This window comes from Pholcus phalangioides, unplaced genomic scaffold, assembly GCF_987345545.1.
Source record: "Pholcus phalangioides strain wild (caught in Gottingen) unplaced genomic scaffold, Ppha-v1.0 ptg000032l_1, whole genome shotgun sequence".
Taxonomy (NCBI): Eukaryota; Metazoa; Arthropoda; class Arachnida; order Araneae; family Pholcidae; genus Pholcus; species Pholcus phalangioides.
The window spans coordinates 785,618-806,873 of NW_028301622.1; the positions used below are offsets into that span (position 1 = coordinate 785,618).

At 41.8% G+C, this 21,256-nt stretch overlaps 19 non-coding genes across 19 annotated transcripts; all 19 read left to right on the top strand.

The window, feature by feature from the left end:
• Positions 1 to 14,739: 14,739 nt before the first annotated feature.
• On the top strand, positions 14,740 to 14,812 carry TRNAV-AAC (transfer RNA valine (anticodon AAC)). Its single transcript has one exon. It is a non-coding gene; the product is annotated as a tRNA-Val (tRNA).
• Positions 14,813 to 14,909: 97 nt separating this feature from the next.
• TRNAV-CAC (transfer RNA valine (anticodon CAC)) lies at positions 14,910 to 14,982 on the top strand. Its single transcript has one exon. It is a non-coding gene; the product is annotated as a tRNA-Val (tRNA).
• Positions 14,983 to 15,080: 98 nt separating this feature from the next.
• Positions 15,081 to 15,153, top strand: TRNAL-CAA (transfer RNA leucine (anticodon CAA)). Its single transcript has one exon. It is a non-coding gene; the product is annotated as a tRNA-Leu (tRNA).
• A 97-nt stretch (positions 15,154 to 15,250) lies between these two features.
• TRNAV-AAC (transfer RNA valine (anticodon AAC)) lies at positions 15,251 to 15,323 on the top strand. The gene has a single exon. It is a non-coding gene; the product is annotated as a tRNA-Val (tRNA).
• A 267-nt stretch (positions 15,324 to 15,590) lies between these two features.
• On the top strand, positions 15,591 to 15,663 carry TRNAV-AAC (transfer RNA valine (anticodon AAC)). Its single transcript has one exon. It is a non-coding gene; the product is annotated as a tRNA-Val (tRNA).
• Positions 15,664 to 15,900: 237 nt separating this feature from the next.
• Positions 15,901 to 15,973, top strand: TRNAV-CAC (transfer RNA valine (anticodon CAC)). Its single transcript has one exon. It is a non-coding gene; the product is annotated as a tRNA-Val (tRNA).
• Positions 15,974 to 16,240: 267 nt separating this feature from the next.
• TRNAV-CAC (transfer RNA valine (anticodon CAC)) lies at positions 16,241 to 16,313 on the top strand. The gene has a single exon. It is a non-coding gene; the product is annotated as a tRNA-Val (tRNA).
• A 97-nt stretch (positions 16,314 to 16,410) lies between these two features.
• Positions 16,411 to 16,483, top strand: TRNAV-CAC (transfer RNA valine (anticodon CAC)). The gene has a single exon. It is a non-coding gene; the product is annotated as a tRNA-Val (tRNA).
• A 2,938-nt stretch (positions 16,484 to 19,421) lies between these two features.
• TRNAV-CAC (transfer RNA valine (anticodon CAC)) lies at positions 19,422 to 19,494 on the top strand. The gene has a single exon. It is a non-coding gene; the product is annotated as a tRNA-Val (tRNA).
• A 97-nt stretch (positions 19,495 to 19,591) lies between these two features.
• On the top strand, positions 19,592 to 19,664 carry TRNAV-AAC (transfer RNA valine (anticodon AAC)). Its single transcript has one exon. It is a non-coding gene; the product is annotated as a tRNA-Val (tRNA).
• Positions 19,665 to 19,761: 97 nt separating this feature from the next.
• Positions 19,762 to 19,834, top strand: TRNAV-AAC (transfer RNA valine (anticodon AAC)). Its single transcript has one exon. It is a non-coding gene; the product is annotated as a tRNA-Val (tRNA).
• A 97-nt stretch (positions 19,835 to 19,931) lies between these two features.
• Positions 19,932 to 20,004, top strand: TRNAV-AAC (transfer RNA valine (anticodon AAC)). The gene has a single exon. It is a non-coding gene; the product is annotated as a tRNA-Val (tRNA).
• Positions 20,005 to 20,101: 97 nt separating this feature from the next.
• On the top strand, positions 20,102 to 20,174 carry TRNAV-AAC (transfer RNA valine (anticodon AAC)). Its single transcript has one exon. It is a non-coding gene; the product is annotated as a tRNA-Val (tRNA).
• Positions 20,175 to 20,271: 97 nt separating this feature from the next.
• TRNAV-AAC (transfer RNA valine (anticodon AAC)) lies at positions 20,272 to 20,344 on the top strand. Its single transcript has one exon. It is a non-coding gene; the product is annotated as a tRNA-Val (tRNA).
• A 97-nt stretch (positions 20,345 to 20,441) lies between these two features.
• TRNAV-CAC (transfer RNA valine (anticodon CAC)) lies at positions 20,442 to 20,514 on the top strand. Its single transcript has one exon. It is a non-coding gene; the product is annotated as a tRNA-Val (tRNA).
• A 97-nt stretch (positions 20,515 to 20,611) lies between these two features.
• Positions 20,612 to 20,684, top strand: TRNAV-AAC (transfer RNA valine (anticodon AAC)). The gene has a single exon. It is a non-coding gene; the product is annotated as a tRNA-Val (tRNA).
• Positions 20,685 to 20,781: 97 nt separating this feature from the next.
• On the top strand, positions 20,782 to 20,854 carry TRNAV-CAC (transfer RNA valine (anticodon CAC)). The gene has a single exon. It is a non-coding gene; the product is annotated as a tRNA-Val (tRNA).
• Positions 20,855 to 20,951: 97 nt separating this feature from the next.
• Positions 20,952 to 21,024, top strand: TRNAV-CAC (transfer RNA valine (anticodon CAC)). Its single transcript has one exon. It is a non-coding gene; the product is annotated as a tRNA-Val (tRNA).
• Positions 21,025 to 21,121: 97 nt separating this feature from the next.
• On the top strand, positions 21,122 to 21,194 carry TRNAV-CAC (transfer RNA valine (anticodon CAC)). Its single transcript has one exon. It is a non-coding gene; the product is annotated as a tRNA-Val (tRNA).
• Positions 21,195 to 21,256: the final 62 nt, after the last annotated feature.

Below are 21,256 nucleotides of genomic sequence, written 5' to 3' on the forward strand. Positions count from 1 at the left end.
CACTTGGAACGTTTTCCCGCTTAGTACGACTTACTTTCGTAGTAACCAAGTCTAACTTATTGCCATCAAGATTTCCCGTTTAAACCGTTTCCCGCTTACAATGCTTTTTTCATGACAGTTTTTTGAAAACCGTTATAAGCGTGATCCACTATAAATACATTTCTGGTTCGTCCATCACACCTACAAAGGGACCATAGACTTGGTTGAGGGGCGTGCAGAGAAGAGCTACGCGTGCCCTTGTTGGCACACGGGGCTTGACTATGAAGAAAGACGGTCTCCAGCCAACACCCCCCCCCCATCCGCCTCATTTTTTGTGTAGTTATCCGTGCATATTTTATCATGTTTTATCTTTTGTATGTGAAATAAATGAGTAGAAGAATGATTTCTCGTTTCTTTTCGGTGAAAGTTTATTCACCCCTAGAGAAAATCCCACCCACCCCCCCCCCCTAACATTATGACGATTGACCAAGGTGACCATACGTACCGTATTTCCTGACTCAGTCCCGGTTTTCTCTGTTTTTCTGGCTGCCCCGACTCTTTGGGGCCATTCAAGTATTACGTAAGCAGATTTTTAGCTATTTTCGACTCCCCTCCCCCCTTGTCAGCAAAAGTCAGCAAAACACTGACCCCCTCCCCACCTTGTCAGAAAAATTTCGTCAGCAGCTCAGAACAATTCATATCTTCAAAAAAGGTGGTTGATGATTTATTTTTTTTAAATCACTGCAATGTGTGAAGTGGCGCGTCATTTCCCTCGATCGGCGCCTTTTCTGTGACTTAAGCACGAGTCGGCGAGTTTACTTACTTTTGGCATCACTTTTGGCGATAATTGGCAATGTTCCGTATTTTGAAGCCAAATTCACGTATTTTTATCGAGCAAATATGGTCAGTCTACGTTTCACGAAAGTTGCCTGTCCATCTATGCAACAGACATCGATCGCCACACCAGTAACTAACTGAATACCTTCAAAAGGGGTCATTCAAGTATTACGTCATAATCGATGGTGGGGGGAAGGGTTTCGGGTTTGCTGACTTTTGACGACAAGGGGTGGGGGTAGGTGGGGTTAGAATAGCGCCACTTCAGTGATCTCTAAATGTTCCGCCGATCCTTCAAGTGATCTGGAAATGAGTCCGAGTCACTCAAACGCTCTAGAAATGTGTGTCGCAGGCCGCTTAATTGCTCTGAAACTGCGCCGCTCGTCACTCGAGTGATTCGTAATTGTGCCGCTGGTCTCTGGAATCTAGCAAAGTGCCGCAGGTAACATGAGTAACGTAGAACGGCGCTGGGGGCCACTTAAGTACCTAACTACCTACTCTAAAACTGTGCCACATGCCACTCAAGCGATCTCTTATTGTGCCACGGACCTCTTAAGTGTTCGGCAAAACTGTGCCGAGGTCACTTAATTGATCTGTGAATGTGCCACGGGCCGACTTGAGTTATCTGAAAATGTGCCACGGACCGCTTAAATTCTCTAAAATTGCGTCAAGGGTAACTTAAACGATCTTTAGATGTGCCACTCAGTTTATTTTTGTAAAATTAGGTTTGAGGTGGCAGGCCACGTCAGATAATCCCGAGGGCCACATTTGGTTCGTGGGTCATAGGTTCAGCATATATGGCTTGGAGGGTGGGTGGGTCACAATGAATTTCTTTAAAATACATTTTGAGTTCTTAGCCTTCAAATAGCATCGAAATGAACAGAAATTAATTAGAGTAACGGGTCATTCAAGTATTACGTCAGCATCGATGGGGAGGGAGGGGATTTCCGATTTGCCGACTTTTGATGATGGGGGGGGGGTTGGAAGATGCTTACGTCATCAACCACCCTTTATGAAAATATGAAATATTCTTAATGACATCTTACTCGGTGCACCAAAAATGAGAAAAAACTTCGATAATTTGTGGCCACTTGAACTAACATTCTCCCCATTGATAAGTGCCCCAACAGAGCGGCTTTGGTGATCTCTAAATGTTATGCGGATCCAAGTGCTCTGTAACTGTGCCGCGCGTCACTCAAGCGATACATAATTATGCCGCGGATCACTAAAGTAATCTGGGAATGGGCCGCGGGTAATTTGAGTGATGTAGAACCGCACTGGGTGCTTCTTTAGTGTTCTAACACGCCACCGGTCAATAAGCGATCTATAAATGTGCCGGTTAGTTTATTTCCACAAAATTAGGTTTGGGGGGGAGGGCAGGCCATATCAGATAACCCCAGGTCCACATTTTGTCCGTGGGCCAAGGGTTTATCATATATGGCTGAGAGGGTGGGTTGAATTTCTTAAAGAGGAATTTTAAATTGTTCAAATGGCATTGAAATTAACATGAATTGATTACAATGACATATAAAGGTGTTTTCTTCGGAAAAATTGCGTTTTAAAAAAAATATTTTTTGGTTTAGAAAAATTAATTTTTGATCGTCAGAGGGGGGGGGGGGACGAGCCCCACTCCCCCCTCGCGTACGTCTCTGATCTCACCAATATGGGTTAAGAGGTAGAGGGCAGAGCCGGTGACGAAATGTTGCTGACGGGGGTCCTAAATGGCTATAAACTTGCTTACGTAATACTTGAACGGCCCATCAAAATCTCTCCAGAACTAGGATCGTTTGTATAAGAGAGTAAAATTAACGAAGCCAAAAGTGGTCAGAATGTCTCGGAAACGTAAAAGTGAATGCGTACGATTAAACGCAACAAACCACAACGCCCGCCGCAGCGACAAATTCCAGTTTATCTATTGAAAATAAAAGGATTATAGAACAACTGGTTGCCACACACACAGACTGACAGTATAGGCGAATTTTCCTTTAGTTCGACATTCAGGGGCCAACTGCTAAACAAGTTCTCAAGCCCCAAACGCGAATGAAATCACAACAATGGGAAGCGCTCGGGTTCATTAAGGTTTGTTGTAAAATGAAAGCTATTGAAATTCATCAACAATGTAACATTAAAGTATTGTTTATTCAAACAATCGGAATGATTCTTGTCATTGTTGCGAATAATATAAATAGAGGTTGTGTGACTCCCATGTCATTCATTCGCCTTCAAGGCTTCAACTGGCTCAAAAGTTGCATAAAGTAAATTCTCGGATAGGGAGGGAGACCATATCAAATAGGGTATTAGAATGATTTGGTCGATGAGGTGGGTCGAGGAACTTGTGTTAAAACGGATTCGTGTCCTGATGAAGGACTACACGAGTTCTTTTAAAACCGTGTTATACCCCCAATGTAAATTAAAATGATTGGGGTACGAGTTTCAAACATGAATTATAGGATGTTCCTGATGTAAGGGCATATGCCACTTGGTTTAACCTCGATGAAGAAGGGAAGTGTAACCATTCCCAGTGAAAGCTGTGGGTGCTTTGCTTCCTTGGTTTCTGGTTTTCCATGAAACCTGGGAAAGGTGTGGTGACAGCCAAGTGATTTCAGCTTTGGCACTCTTCCGCGGAAAGGGTAAATCAGGAGATCGCACCAAGTCACAACCTAACCTCCTAGGTTACACCTAGGTGCCCCCTCCTAGGTTATCTAGGAGGTCGTGACAAGTTCCCTCCCGGTAAGTCAAGTGGATTTCCTGAGTCCGTTCATATTAGATTTGATGAAATTTAATGCTTCGAATTCATTTTAATTTATGGACACGGTTTGTTTTAAAGAGGTAAAGAGGTAGAAGTAATGTAAGGAAATTTTAAGAAAATATAGAAGTTTTATGCAATAGTGCATTTTCAGTACTCAGTAGAACAGAGTGGTAAAATAAATAACATTGTAAAACAGCTACTTGCAACTGTTATCATCGTCAGTGTGTTTCGGAAGCCTTTCCCTGGACCATGACAAATATGTAGGAAAAATAATTTTACGTGTAGTTGGTAATAATACATATACAAATACAAATACAACGCCACAACAGGCAAAATGCCCAACGAGGTGGCTGAAAAAAAGATGCCCATAAAAATATGGATGTCATATATTTCAAAAATACAGCAACCAAATTAAAAGTGCAATTAACAAAAATTATAAACAATATATACACATCGTAATGTAATTTCTGAATTGGAAAGATAATCGTTGATTTGAAGAATAAAAGTCAAGTTAGTTGAAAATACGTGAAAAATTTTTGTGACATTTTTGCAAAAAAGTCGGGACAGTCGGAAAAACAGAGAAAACCGGGATTGTCCCTCCAGCAAATACGGGACGTATGGTTACCTTAGGTTACTCCAACCTAGCACGAAAACATCACTGTCGTGAATGCAATCGATATCGATTCGATAGAGATGATTGAAGAAACTCTAGAAGTAAGGCCTAGACACCTACTTACCCAAGCCAAGAGTATTTCTAATCGATTTCTGTACTTTCGCTATAGCACGTGACACTTCGGCATCGGTCGGACGGAGTCTTCGGGCTCGTACGAAACACACCAACGATTCTTCGGGCTCATGCATTATGTAAAGTATCTTCCCTTTCAAGTGTAATGCCTACGGAAAGACATATTAAACGATCAATGTCTGAATTGAGGCCAAAGCATGCTACACTGACGTGACGTGATATCGCGTCATGTCAGAAATGCTGTGAACCCTGATTGGCGGAAATTCCGTGACGTGGGAATTTCGCGTTACATATAATTCCAACGTCATAAAATTTCCACGAATTCACAACGTTTCTGAGATGACACTTTTCCATGATCGTAGACACCCTGAATTTACCGACGGCTTTTGTGTCGCAACTCCCGATGGTGACGACGGATTTGTCATTGCTGTTTTCCCAATGTGATAATATATTCTTATACGTTCTTGCGCAAACTTTTCCGTTCTGTTAAAGCAGTGATTCCCAACGTGGGCGTTGGAATGTTCCAGGGGGGCGGAAGAAGCTACGGGTTTAACATAGGATCCTATGGGTTAGATTGCGTTCGGGGGTGATAGGGAGAAAAAAATTTCTGAAGAAGGGGGCGATGGGACAAAAAAGGTTGGGAAACTATGGGTTAAAGGATACACGAATGCTTCGTCAAATACAGCAAGACAGCGGAAATTGACGTAATTTAAAAAATAATTTACTTAAGGAATACATAAATCAAAGGAGTCAACTTCTTTTTCGTGAAAAATATAGCTGAAAAAAAGCAATTGAAGGGTTTTTTTTTCCCGTTGTTCTGTGGATGAGTGGCAATTTGCATATTTTGACCCCATTTTATACGTTGTCGGAAGCCTGAGCGCTGAATCTTGTGGAGGGGCCCCCTCCCCTCAAGTTAATTCCATTTGTGGCCCCCCAAGAAATAAAACTTCGGGGAGGACAAATGATGCTATCGAAAAGTTAGCTTCTATTATGATGCCACTTCAAAGTTTCTCAAGGGGAAAATTTTGCTTTTGGCGCAAGATGTGGCGCAGAATTAAAGAATTTAGGCATTTTCGCAGCAGAATGTAGCAAACGCCGGAAATTGTAGCAGCTTGTAGCAATTGTAGCAGGTTTTCCCACCCCTGCATGCGGTGATGCCATCTGACCACTTCAGAATTTTAAGACTCGTTTCTCAGTTTTTGGTCTCCTTGAATTTTTCAGATTTTTGTCCTCCTTGACAATGAGCTGAAATTGCCTTAAGGTGATGTGACCCAAATATTTCTCGTTTCCTTACCTTGTTCATTACTTTTCTCTCCTTGACTTTTTCATAACTTTTGTCCCCTTGACCTTCTGAGAATTTCTGACTCCTTCCCCTTTTAAGAAATCTTCTATCCTTGTCCTTTTCAGAATTTCTGCTTTTTCTCAAATTTTTTGTCTCTTTCTTTCCTCTTTAATGAATGAATATTTGCCCCCTTTCCCTTGTCTATTTTCTGATTTTTTCTTTTGCTCCTCCCTCTACCCCCCCCCCCTCCGAATTCATTCCCTTTCTACGCCCCTCTTCCTCCTTCTTTCCTAGACGATATAGACCCAACTATATATTTGGTCACGTATTCGCGTCTTGTGTAATGTTAAAGGGTGAATTTAACAACTCCCCCCCCCCCCCGCCCCTAAATTCGGCCAGTCTGGCTTCCGGGGGCACCAGATGAAGGCATTCTAGACTACATCAGCAGGACATGGACAGTGGCTTTGAGCAGACCCGTCTGCTGCCTTTAGTTGCGGCTCTGATTGAGGGCAAGTCTTTTTGATCTTATCTTGAAATTCATCAAAACGTATATATATGCTGAAGAATCCAGAGATGGTTCTGTTTCTTCACATCACTTTTACATTTTGTTTCGACTGAATATTTTAAATTTTCGTAATTTATATACTACTTAATACTTTTTACTTAATACTTTTTACTTAATACTTTTTACTTAATACTACTTAATACTACTTAATACTTTTTACTTAATACTACTTAATACTACTTAATACTTTTTACTTAATACTACTTAATACTTTTTACTTAATACTACTTAATACTTTTTACTTAATACTACTTAATACTTTTTACTTAATACTACTTAATACTTTTTACTTAATACTACTTAATACTTTTTACTTAATACTTTTTACTTAATACTTTTTACTTAATACTTTTTACTTAATACTTTTTACTTAATACTTTTTACTTAATACTTTTTACTTAATACTACTTAATACTACTTAATACTACTTAATACTACTTAATACTACTTAATACTTTTTACTTAATACTACTTAATACTACTTAATACTTTTTACTTAATACTACTTAATACTACTTAATACTTTTTACTTAATACTACTTAATACTTTTTACTTAATACTTTTTACTTAATACTACTTAATACTTTTTACTTAATACTACTTAATACTTTTTACTTAATACTACTTAATACTTTTTACTTAATACTACTTAATACTTTTTACTTAATACTACTTAATACTTTTTACTTAATACTACTTAATACTTTTTACTTAATACTACTTAATACTTTTTACTTAATACTTTTTACTTAATACTTTTTACTTAATACTTTTTACTTAATACTATTTAATACTTTTAATATACTGTTTAATACTTTCGTATTTCATTTTTGCTCTAAGCTATTTGCATTCAATTTTCATCTCCGTTGACTTTTTTTTTTAACACACTGTATACTCAGGCTGCCTTGGGCGCTAGTGTTGGTATGTTATTTGGTAATTTTTGTATGTTTCCTTTTAAGAAAATTCTTTAACCTGATTTAAAATATTTGTGCTCATATACATATAATATATATATACAGGGTGGGCAAAAAGTCCGTAGAAACTTTAAAAATTCATAAAAACCGAAAAAGTAACAGAAATAAAAAACGGTTTGCAGGGTTAGCATCGCTAGGTCACGGGATTTTTTTTTAAGACAGGAGAAAAAAATAACTCAAAACAGCCGATAGGTGGCGCTGACGTACGCAAGTCAAATCAAAGATCCGCAAATAACGAACAGAATGCCTCCAAATCGTTTATTACAGCAGTATGTGTTCCACGTGACCGCCACCACAGGGAATAACACATTGCAGGCGAGTCACAAATCCAGCAACAGCAGAGTGCCGCAGTCCTACCCACACGGTTTACAACGGTGAACTGGTTGTGGATCAGGAGCGCAAGTTCTTATAACCATCTCATTTGCATATTTCCACCGAAGTCGCTCATACCAGCACCACATATCGGCTGTTTTTTTTAGTTTTTTTTCCCCTTGTCTTAAAAAAATCCCCGTGACCTAGCGATGCTAACCCTGCAAACCGCTTTTTATATGGACTTTCTGAAGTGTGTGTATATGTATATAATTTTTTTTGGTACTTAATAACTTACTTGAAATAACAGATCATCACCGCCATCGGAAGATATGAGTCCGTCGACATCATCCAGGGCTATTTGCAGCTCGAACAGCCTATAATTGCACGTCGCCCTCGAAATGATCCATTCCTTTTGGTTCGGGTCCTTTTCGAGAGCCTTCAAATGACACGATAGTTAATGATTATAATTATTGCCCGGATCATATGCAAATACATAAGTGTATATGCAATTGCATATTTCAACATTTTCTACAGTTAGTGCATCTAAATGCATAAAATCACCAAAATTTTAGAATGAGTGCATACGTTTAGAATTTTTTCTATTATATATGTCACTGCCGAAGCTCGACGTTGGTTACTTCGAGAAGTGGCCAGCCCAGATGAGCCCGGAGAATTCAGACTTTCACCGGGCTTCGGCCTGTCCCTATATGTCGACCCCCTATACAGCCATATATATGGATATCCATAATCAGATTCCTTTGAACTTTGGGGTTGCCATAGCTATCGTTAGCTTTAGCTAATTAAAAATTGCCATAATTATCACAAAAAAAATACGCCAACATAGCGATGACCCCGAATTATAGAAATTGACGTAGGGATCGATATAGGGGCCGGCTAAAGCCCAGCGAAAGCCCGAAGTTTGGACATTCGTCGTTATAACTGGGTTGGCCGATTCGCGAAGTGGCCAACTTCGGGTTTTGGCAGTTAACACTTCGAACACCAACTCCCTAGAATCTCGCTCTTCTATAATTCGAAAAATCGCACGCCACGCGTACCTTGCATGCGTTCACGAGCCTCTTCAAATTCCTACCCTTCGTAACAATATATATCACTGCCAAAGCATGAAGTGCGGCCGATTAGCGACGGGGGCCGGCCACTTCACGAATTAGCTAAGAGTTTTGGTCAAAGTCCGGATTGCAGAAATGATTCAAAGACGTTGACCTTCCATTTCGCGAAGTGGCCGGATATCCAGCTTTGGCCATGGTACCAAATCCATTTTTTTTTAATCGCCAACGTGTGGTACTTGTCTATATATAGCAGGTGTATTGAATTAGCTCCACATGACGAGGAAAAAAAAGTGAAATTTGAGAGGAAAACCACAAAAACAATTGTTTTTCTGTCAAATTTTGGAGAACAAAAATTATTACCACATCGTTACTGCGGTTTGATGGGTTGCCATAATAACTAACATGGGCAGACAGTAATTATCACGAAAAAATACGCCAACTCGGTGATGATCCCGAATCATGTCTTTTGTTATCAGACTTTATCCAGGGATCACCGGCTACTTCGCGAACTGGCCGGCCAATGCACAAATTTCCGACATTGGCCGGGTCAATATGTAACGAAATTGGAAAAGTCGTGAATCTGCCAATTTCGTTCTTTGGCAGTAACATACATATAAATCGCATTATATTTATGTTTTCAAGGTTATTTTTAGTTTTTATTCGAATTTTCTCAAATTTCTTCAATTTTTTTAAGGAAATATTCCACCATTGAATATCATTGATTTTAGGTATTTTTAAATGTCAGAAAATCTTTAATTCCCTCCCCCCAACTTGTCAGCAGAATTCCGTCAACTATGCCCCCACCTCCCAACACATATTGGTGGGACCAGAGACGAAAGGGGGGGCGCATGGGGGGGGCGTCACCCTTCAGACGATCGGAAATTTATATTTTTAATGCAAAAATATTTAAAAAAAAATTAAAATTTTGGAAGGAAATACAAATACAACGCCACAACAGGCAAATTGCCCAACGAGGTGGCTGACTTAAGAACATCATGGATCCCCGAGCCATTTTTTGGAGGCCCTACCTACTACTGCTACACCACACATAAACCCCCCCCCCTCGCGTGGAACCCCCCAACGAATCGGTACATGCGGGAATGTGCGTGTAGTGAAACCTGACATGAAGTTTTTTGTTTCTCTGTAATGCTTGTTGTGTGTAGTGCTGCCATCTGCCACCAGTTTTTCTAACTATGAGTGAAGTGTTATGATTGAATGATTTATCGTTTTAGGACTGTTGCTCTCTGTGGCGAGACTTTTTAACGGGGAGATCGGCTCGCATTTGCGCCTTGAAGTGGGGAACCACAGAAAACCAACTTCGGCCGACCACCACTGTGGGGTTCGAACCCGGATCCTCGCATCGCGAGTCCGTCACTATAACACCTTTATATGTATGTGTTATTATAATCAACTTCTGTTAATTTCAATGCTATTTGAGAACTCAAGATCTATCTTTAAGAAATTCATTGCCCCACCCACCCTCTAATCCATATTGTATGCTAAACCCATGGACCGCTTAGGGTTAGGGGTCATTCAAGTATTACCTCAGAATCGAGGGGGGGGGGAGGTGGGTTTCGCATTTGATGACAAGGGGGGAGGGGGGTTTGAAGGTTGCTTACGTCATCAGCCACCCTTTTTGAAGATATGAAATATTCTAAGCTGCTGACGAAATTTTGCTGACCGGGGGGGGGGGGAGAGGGGTCAGTGTTTTGCTGACTTTTTCTGACAAGGGGAGGGGGTCAAAAATGGCTAAAAATCTGCTTACTTAATACTTGAATGACCCCTTACCAAATGTGGCTCTCGGGTTATCTGATGTGGCCCCACCACCTTGAACATAGTTTTGTAAAAATTAACTAAGCGGTAATCACAGATCACAAGTGATGCAAGTGACACGCGACACAGTTCCAGAACACTTAAGAGATCCGTTGAGTGACATGTGGCACAGTTTTAGAAGACTTAAGCGCGGTTCTACAAATCGCTCAAGTTATCCGCGGCACATTCCCATATTACTTGAGTGATCCGCGGCATAATTACGGATCACTTGAGTGATGCGTGGCACAGTTCCAGATCACTTGGATCAGCGAAAGATTTAGAGATCACTAAAATGGCTCTGTAACTGTAGGAAATTTATTAACAGGGAGAATGTTAGTTCAGGTGTGTATGCCCACAAACTAGCGAAAGGTTTATCTCGTTATTGGCGCACCGAGTAAGATGCCATCAGGGCACCAAATAGATACTTTGTCACCCGGAAAAAGCTGGCATTTTGGCGCCCTTTGCATGTAAAAGGAGCAGTGAAAGGGTGAATTCGTCACCCCTTGCATGTAAAAGGAGCAGTGAAAGGGTGAATTCGTCACCCCTTGCATGTAAAAGGAACAGTGAAAAGGCGAATTCGTCGCCCCTTGCATGTAAAAGGAGCAGTGAAAGGATGAATTCGTCGCCCCTTGCATGTAAAAGGAGCAGTGAAAGGATGAATTCGTCGCCCCTTGCATGTAAAAGGAGCAGTGAAAGGATGAATTCGTCGCCCCTTGCATATAAAAGGAGCAGTGAAAGGATGAATTCGTCGCCCCTTGCATGTAAAAGGAGCAGTGAAAGGATGAATTCGTCGCCCCTTGCATGTAAAAGGAACAGTGAAAAGGCGAATTCGTCGCCCCTTGCATGTAAAAGGAGCAGTGAAAGGATGAATTCGTCGCCCCTTGCATATAAAAGGAGCAGTGAAAGGATGAATTCGTCGCCCCTTGCATGTAAAAGGAGCAGTGAAAGGATGAATTCGTCGCCCCTTGCATGTAAAAGGAGCAGTGAAAGGATGAATTCGTCGCCCCTTGCATGTAAAAGGAGCAGTGAAAGGATGAATTCGTTGCCCCTCCTGTTCCGGTGCCCGTGCCACCAGAACCCGCAAGCTCCCCCACCCCCCAGTCGCGACCCTAGATGCCATTAAGAATATTTCATATTTTTATGGAGGGTGGATGATGACGTAAGCATCATTCAACCCTCACCCCTCCCCCCCGCCATCAAAAGCAAGCATACAAGTGAAACTTTGCTACAACGACACTCGATATAATTCCCTCTTCTTTTTTTTTTTTGGTCCGCAGAGTATCGTTATATCGAGGTTTCACTGTGCATGTTCATCTTACATATTTGCCAGGTTCAAAATTAATGCCCAATTATACAAAATTTGTGATAACAATTTGTGACGTCCCGTATTTTACCGTATTTAAGATCCCGGGCCCCCTTATTTTAGGCAATGAAATATGGTCATACAGTCATTTGAATGGTTTTTTTTACGTCAAATACTTTTTTTTGCTGCGATTTGTAGCAGGCCTTTATTGCCCCTCCACTGCTCATTTTTGCAGTAATTAGTACATTTGACGTAAATTGCATTTTTTGGCTGCAATTAGTGATGTCCCGTATTTAGAATCGTAATTTCCCGCATTTTCCTTGATGACGTATGGTGAATCTAAGTATGAATATACAATTTTTATTTGAAGCCAATATTGGATATCATTAATATCAATTAAAATAATTGAATAATCCCTCATTCAGTTAGAATCGAATTATCAAGTCTACTTGCGGGCCACCCATGCCCAACATGCTCAACCCATGACCCGCGAGCCAATAGGGGCCATCTGATGTGGCCCGTGAACTCAAATCCTAATTTTTTTAAAAATTAACTAAGCGCTACATTTACAGATATCTCTGTGACCCCGCTGCACAGTGCCTGACCACTTAAACGGACCGTGCACATTTAAAAAGCTTTCAAGTGACCCGTGGTACATACACAGAGTTCATAAGCGACCCGTGGCACATCACTCAAGTGACCCTCGGCGTATTTATACATCACTTGAGGTATCCACGGCACAGCTTCAAAGGACTTAAGCAGCCCACAAAACATTTCCAGATCACTCAAGTGGCCCACGGCACAGTTCTAGATCACTGAAGTGGCCCACGGCACAGTTCTAGATCACTGAAGTGGCCCAAGGCATAGTTCCTCATGCTTCAAATGACCTGCAGCATATTGACAGATCACTTAAGTTATCTGCGGCACATTCAATTCAATTGACTCCCCCGTGACGTTTCACTTAAGAGTGACATATGACACAGTTCTAGATAACTCAAGTGGCACACGGCACAGTTCCGCATGCCTCAAGTAAACTGCAGCATATTGACAGATCACTTAAGTTATCTGCGGCACATTTAACTCAAGTGACCCCCGTGACGTTTCACTTAAAAGTGACGCGTGGCACCGTTCTAGATCACTCAAGTGGCCCACGGCACATTTCCAACTAATTGAATTTTCTTTTTCGTAGCAGAGATTCTTGACGTTTTGGGTGCAATAAAGATGAAGGCCACAGGCCAACTTTTCAGGATAATATCCTGTATAAAATATTTGGTGTGTACACATTATAATTAGGGCTGAGAATCGATTAAAATTTTTAACTGGTTAATGAAAATGTTTTTAATCGATTAATTGAATACTTTTTTTGTGACCATATAACAACAATAAGATGCTATAAAAATATAATTCATACATTTCACTCACCTATTCGGTAGAGGTAAGCATATAACAGCAGTTTCCCAACCTTTTTTGTCCCATCGCCCCCTTCTTCAGATATTTTTTTTCTCCCATCGGCCCCCAACGCAATCTAACCGATAGAATCCTATGTTATATCCGTAGCTTCTACCGCCCTCCTGGAACATTCCATCGCCCCCCAGGGGGCATTAACGCGCACGTTGGGAATCACTGATATATAGCAATAGGTTAAGAAATTAAGGTTGCCCGATTCAAGCAATTTTTAACATGCTGAACATAATAATTGCCACCAGTTACAGTTACATCCGACATCAAACCAGGCCTGTCAAAATATGACTTACTGCCTGCTACCCCCGAGGGGGTGGATTGAAGCGTAAAAAAGGCTTCCAACACAATCCGGAGCCTCCGACACCTGCATGGGCAACGCCCCTCCAAGCATCTGATTCCCCAGACCATTCCATCAGGGTAACTCAGTGGGTCCCTGCTCACCTCTCGGCTGGACCACGGCCTCCCAGGACTGTTTAGTGAATTCAAAATAGGTACATACAAAAATGGGCATCAGCTGCGGAAACAGCCCATCTCAGGCAGTAGGCACATTTCAGATTATATGCAGATATTTACAAAGAATATGAGTGTTGACTGTGGGGGTGGATCTAGTTGTTGAGTGTAATTCCTCTTGGTGGGCCCATCCAGACACTAAGGGTCTTCCTCAGGAGATGGGGAGCGGTGCTTCCTCTTGGTGGGCCCATCCAGTCACCAAGGGTCTTCCTCTGGAGATGGGGAGCGATGCTTCCTCTTGGTGAGCCCATCCAGACACCAAATGAAGACCCTTGGTGTCTGGATGGGCCCATATTCTACCTCTGGAGATGGGGAGCGGTGCTTCCTCTTGGTGCGCCCATCCAGACAACTGGGGTCTCCTCCAGAACAGGGGAACGGTGTTAATAATTGCCACCACCTGCCCAACCGTGACCCCCGCTCTGTCCCCCCAGGGGATGTAAGCTGGTCCATCTCAGGAGACGTACTCCACGGTGGAAAAATCCAACGACATCCAAGCTAGCAAACCACCCACACTAAGCCACAAACCAACACCGCAGCAGGACCCCTCATACATAACTTCATATAATTGCCAAAACTTGTAATTACTTCACATGGGTCTTATCGTTTTTTTTAAAGGTTATATTTGGTTATTATTTCAGGTTTCGAAACTACTTTCGATTACACTTGTTAATTGTTTTTCTAGAAACTCATCTCGAATGGTACTTGTGAGGAGAGGAGCTGATTCTTGCAAGAATATGGAAAACTACTGTTCGTAGTGGAGACAATAAATTTTGGCATTGGCTCGAAAATTCCAATCAAATTCAATTTGAAATTGGAATCATCAGTTTTTATCGAATCGAATTCTGTCAAAATATCGAATCAAATATTTTTTAATTTAGTCACTTATTCACAGTATTCTGTATTAACATATTGTGATACAAAACATAGTTAATATAAATCTTTTATAACAAGGTTAATACCAATGATTCATGTAATGCTATTCCTTGCGCGGTTGGTCCGTACCTGTGGTGTGGTGGTTATCACATCCGCCTAACACGCGGAAGGTACAGATACTGTATCATAATATAAAACATCGTGCGTTTTAATTCTTGTTGCAATGTTCATACCAATGATTCATGTAATGCTATTTCTTGCACGCCCCACCCGTACCTGTGGTGTAGTGGTTATCACATCCGCCTAACACGCGGAAGGTCCCAGGATCGATCCCTGGCAGGTACAGATGATGTATCTTAATATAAAACATCGTGTGTTTTAATTCTTGTTACAAGGTTCATACCAATGATTCAGGTAATGCTATTTCGTGCACGCCCCACCCGTACTTGTGGTGTAGTGGTTATCACATCCGCCTCACACGCGAAAGGTCCCAGGTTCGATCCCTGCCAGGTACAGATGATGTATCGTAATAAAAAACATTTTTGTGTTTTAATTCTTGTTACAAGGTTCATACCAATGATTCATGTAATGCTATTTCTTGCACGCTCGACCCGTACCTGTGGTATAGTGGTTATCACATCCGCCTCAAACGCGGAAGGTCCCAGGTTCGAACTCTGGCAGGTACAGGTAATGTTTCGTAATATAAAACATCGTGCGTTTTAATTATTGTTGCAATGTTCATACCAATGATTCATGTAATGCTATTTCTTGCACCCCACACCCGGACCTGTGGTGTAGTGGTTATCACATCCGCCTAACACGCGGAGGGTCCCAGGTTCGAACCCTGGCAGGTACAGTTAATGTATCGTAATATAAAACATCGTGCGTTTTACATCTTCTTACAAGGTTCATACGAATGATTCATGTAATGCTATTTCTTGCACGCTCGACCCGTACCTGTGTTGTTGCGATTATAACATCCGCCTCACACGCGGAAGGTCCCAGGTTCGATCCCTGGCAGGTACAGGTAATGTTTCGTAATATAAAACATCGTGCGTTTTAATTATTGTTGCAATGTTCATACCAATGATTCATGTAATGCTATTTCTTGCACCCCACACCCGGACCTGTGGTGTAGTGGTTATCACATCCGCCTAACACGCGGAAGGTCCCAGGTTCGATCCCTGGCAGGTACAGATAATGTATCGTAATATGAAACATCGTGTTTTTAATTATTGTTGCAAGGTTCATACCAATGATTCATGTAATGCTATTTCTTGCACCCCACACCCGTGGTGTAGTAGTTATCACATCCGCCTCACACGCGGAAGGTACAGATAATGTATCGTAATATAAATCATCGTGCGTTTTACATCTTGTTACAAGGTTCATACCAATGATTCATGTAATGCTATTTCTTGCGGACTCGACGCGTACCTGTGGTGTAGTGGTTATCACATCCGCCTCACGCGCGGAAGGTCCCAGGTTCGATCCCTGGCAGGTACAGATAATGTATAGCAACAGAAAACTTATTGTGTTTTAATTATTGTTACAAGGTTCATACCAATGATTCATGTAATGCTATTTCTTGCACGCGCGCCGCGTACCTGTGGTGTAGTGGTTATCACATCCGCCTCACACGCGGCAGGTCCCAGGTTCGATCCGTGACAGGTACAGATAATGTATCGTAACAGAAAACTTATTCTGTTTTAATTATTGTTACAAGGTTCATACCAATGATTCATGTAATGCTATTTCTTGCACGCACGACGCGTACCTGTGGTGTAGTGGTTATCACATCCGCCTCACACGCGGAAGGTCCCAGGTTCGATCCGTGACAGGTACAGATAATGTATCGTAACAGAAAACTTATTCTGTTTTAATTATTGTTACAAGGTTCATACCATTGATTCATGTAATGCTATTTCTTGCGCACTCGACGCGTACCTGTGGTGTAGTGGTTATCACATCCGCCTCACACGCGGAAGGTCCCAGGTTCGATCCCTGGCAGGTACAGGTAATGCATCGTAATACAAATACAACGCCACAACAGGCAAAATGCCCAACGAGGTGGCTGATAAAAAGATGCCCATAAAAATATGGATGTCATATGTTTCAAAAATACAGCAACCCAATTAAAAATGCAATTAACACAAACTACAAACAATATATACACATGATAAAATATTATACAATGCCCATAAAGAATACTTATGGTTGTCTTATTCTAAGAATGGATAGCTTCTCGATTTACCCCAACATGTTTATCGTATTTCTTTTTAAACGTGTCAATTGTGTTACAATTTACTACCTCCGGGGGTAAGCTATTCCATTTATTAACAATCCTATTGGAGAAAAATTCCCTGCGACACCATAACCTTGCATTGTCCCTCACCAATCGATACTGGTGTCCCCTTGTAAAAGCAGTCGATTGGCGGTGTACTAAAAGTTCATGGTCCATCCTATCCATACCATTGAAAATTTTGAACACTTCGATCATATCTCCTCGACACCTGCGTTCATCCAATGTAAACATATTCAAAAAATGAAGTCTTTCTTCATAACTCAATCCCTGTATGCCAATAAGGACACGCGTAGCTCTTCTCTGCACCCCTTCAACCAAGTCTATGTCCCTCTGTAGGTATGGTCTCCAAAACCTTACAACATACTCCAGTCCAGGACGAACTAAGCCTCGAAAAAGCGGAAGAATGACTTTAGGAGAACGCGAAGAGACCTTTTTGAAAATGAGACCAAGCATTCTATTCGCTTTTTTGACAACCGCTGAACAATGTTCAGAAAACTTAAGTCGCTCGTCAATGAGAATTCCCAAATCGGTGACTCTAGTTGCATCCGGGATAGTGACACCATTCAACTCGTAAGAGAACCGTGGGTTGTTCGAACCAAAATGAGCGACCATGCACTTATCTACGCTAAACGTCATGCTCCATTCATTTGCCCATGCTGCAATCTTGTTTAAGTTGGTCTGGAGCAACTCCCTATCGCTTTCATTTCCGATTACCCCCATTAGCTTCACATCATCTGCGAATTTGCTAGTAATTCCATCGATACCCTGATCGAGTTTGTCGATAAAAAGTGAAAAAAGTATGGGGCCAAGGACACTTCCCTGAGGAACTCCACTTGTGACGTCTGTCCAACCAGAGAATTCCCCGTTCACCATAACTCGTTGCGACCTATCTCTTAACCACGATTCTATGCAATTCAGCAAGTTGCCCCCTATTCCAATCTCGTGTAAACGCTTCAAGAGTTTGCCATGTTGGACCCGATCGAATGCCTTCTGGAAATCAAGGTAAACAACGTCGACATTTCTCTTACCCAAAGCCTTAGTCACGTAATCATAGAAGCAAAGGAGGTTAGTTACACATGACTTCCCCTTCCTGAACCCATGCTGATTATCCGACAATACATTATTCTCGTCTATCCACTTCACAAACTGTTTTTTGATGATAATTTCCAAAATTTTCGAGAGGGAGCTCGTCAAACTCACTGGACGATAATTAGACACCACTTCTCTACTACCCTTCTTAAATATCGGAACAACGTTAGCCAGTTTCCAATCTCTCGGGACGATACCCTCAGCAACACTACTCCTGTATATCTGTGCGACTGGCCCCAACAATTCATTAGCACCTTCCCTGAGAACCCTGGGATAGATATCATCTGGTCCTGGTGCTTTGCTTGCACATACATTTCTTAGAAGATTTAGGACCTCCACGTCTTCCACTTGAATATCGTTGAGCGTTTTATTACCCCATGCAACACCCGTATATCGAATATCATTATCTCCATTAAAAACCGACGCGAAAAAGTCATTGAAAGCACTACACATGCCTACATTGCTCTCTACTTTTGAGCCTCCTATCGAGAGGGGGCCAACTGTCCCCTTACATCCATTATTGACGTATCGAAAAAATGATTTTGGGTCAGAGCCAATGTTATCTGCCAACCTAGATTCAACTTGCTTTTTACTATCCCTTATCGCTTTCTTCAACAGTCTTCTTTTATCAGTAAACAATGATAGGTCACCTCGTCCACTTTTATACTCTCTGAATGCTCTTTTCTTTTCAAGATAAAGGTTCCGCACGCTATCCGTGAACCATAGAGGGTGTGATGTACAAACACGCTTTTTTCGAACAAAGGGTATGACGTCGTGCAAAACAGAGGATAGCTTCGTACTAAATTCGTCCCATTGACTTACCACCCCTACTGATTCCAACCGGTCTTTCAAAACTTCCGCTAACCTTCTTCGCAAAACATCAAAGTTAGTTCTCCGAAAACAAGGAACCAGTCTTTTGTTATCAACCTTACCCGAGGAAAAGTTACAGTGAAATCTGACGATACGATGATCACTGGAAGAAAACTCTTCCCCCACCGAAACATGTTCAACTAGATCCTCAGAACTAGTAAGAACTAAATCCAAAATAGCAGTACCCGTAGTGGCTACTGATACATGCTGATACAAAATATTTTCGAACACCAACTTAAGAAAGTCTCTTTCATACTGATCTCTAGATGAAAGGTTCTCCCAATCAATACCCGGGTAATTGAAATCCCCTAGTATGAGAACCCTCTTTCGCTTACACATGTAGGAAATTTCATCATGCATTTTGGCGATGTAGTTTTGATCCCTATTCGGTGGATTGTAACAAACCCCAACAATAAGCTTATGACGTCTTTTGTTCTCAAGTTCAACCCATATGGTTTCAATATCACTTCTCTGCACGTTACACTCTCTAGCCTTCAAACATGATTTCACGTATATCAACACTCCACCCCCTTTCCTATCAGATCTATTTCTCAAAAAAGTATCGTATCCTGAGATGTGTAAGAAAGATTCATCCCCATCGTTGCTAATATCAAGCATCGTGTATTTTAATTATTGTTACAAGGTTCATACCAATGATTCATGTAATGCTATTTCTTGCACGCCCCACCCGTACCTGTGGTGTAGTGGTTATCACATCCGCCTCACACGCGGAAGGTCCCAGGTTCGATCCCTGGCAGGTACAGGTAATGTTTCGTAATATAAAACATCGTGCGTTTTACATCTTGTTACAAGGTTCATACCAATGATTCATGTAATGCTATTTCTTGCACCCCACACCCGTACCTGTGGTGTAGTGGTTATCACATCCGCCTAACACGCGGAGGGTCCCAGGTTCGATCCCTGGCAGGTACAGATAATGTTTCGTAATATAAAACATCGTGCGTTTTACATCTTGTTACAAGGTTCATACCAATGATTCATGTAATGCTATTTCTTGCACCCCACACTCGTACCTGTGGTGTAGTGGTTATCACATCCGCCTAACACGCGGAGGGTCCCAGGTTCGATCCCTGGCAGGTACAGATAATGTTTCGTAATATAAAACATCGTGCGTTTTACATCTTGTTACAAGGTTCATACCAATGATTCATGTAATGCTATTTCTTGCACCCCACACCCGTACCTGTGGTGTAGTGGTTATCACATCCGCCTAACACGCGGAGGGTCCCAGGTTCGATCCCTGGCAGGTACAGATAATGTTTCGTAATATAAAACATCGTGCGTTTTACATCTTGTTACAAGGTTCATACCAATGATTCATGCAATGCTATTTCTTGCACCCCACACCCGTACCTGTGGTGTAGTGGTTATCACATCCGCCTAACACGCGGAGGGTCCCAGGTTCGATCCCTGGCAGGTACAGATAATGTTTCGTAATATAAAACATCGTGCGTTTTACATCTTGTTACAAGGTTCATACCAATGATTCATGTAATGCTATTTCTTGCACCCCACACCCGTACCTGTGGTGTAGTGGTTATCACATCCGCCTAACACGCGGAGGGTCCCAGGTTCGATCCCTGGCAGGTACAGATAATGTTTCGTAATATAAAACATCGTGCGTTTTACATCTTGTTACAAGGTTCATACCAATGATTCATGCAATGCTATTTCTTGCACCCCACACCCGTACCTGTGGTGTAGTGGTTATCACATCCGCCTCACTCGCGGAAGGTCCCAGGTTCGAACCCTGGCAGGTACAGATAATGTATCGTAACAGAAAACTTATTGTGTTTCAATTATTGTTACAAGGTTCATACCTATGATTCATGTAATGCTACTTCTTGCGCCCCACACCCGTACCTGTGGTGTAGTGGTTATCACATCCGCCTAACACGCGGAGGGTCCCAGGTTCGATCCCTGGCAGGTACAGGTAATGTTTCGTAATATAAAACATCGTGCGTTTTACATCTTGTTACAAGGTTCATACCAATGATTTATGTAATGCTATTTCTTGCACCCCACACCCGTACCTGTGGTGTAGTGGTTATCACATCCGCCTCACACGCGGAAGGTCCCAGGTTCGAACCCTGGCAGGTACAGGTAATGTTTCGTAATATAAAACATCGTGCGTTTTACATCTTGTTACAAGGTTCATACCAATGATTCATGTAATGCTATTTCTTGCACGCCCCACCCGTACCTGTGGTGTAGTGGTTATCACATCCGCCTCACACGCGGAAGGTCCCAGGTTCGAACCCTGGCAGGTACAGATAATGTATCGTAACAGAAAACTTATTGTGTTTCAATTATTGTTACAAGGTTCATATCAATGATTCATGTAATGCTATTTCTTGCGCACTCGACGCGTACCTGTGGTGTAGTGGTTATCGCATCCGCCTCACACGCGGAAGGTCCCAGGTTCGATCCCTGGCAGGTACAGATAATGTATCGTAACAGAAAACTTATTGTGTTTCAATTATTGTTACAAGGTTCATACCAAT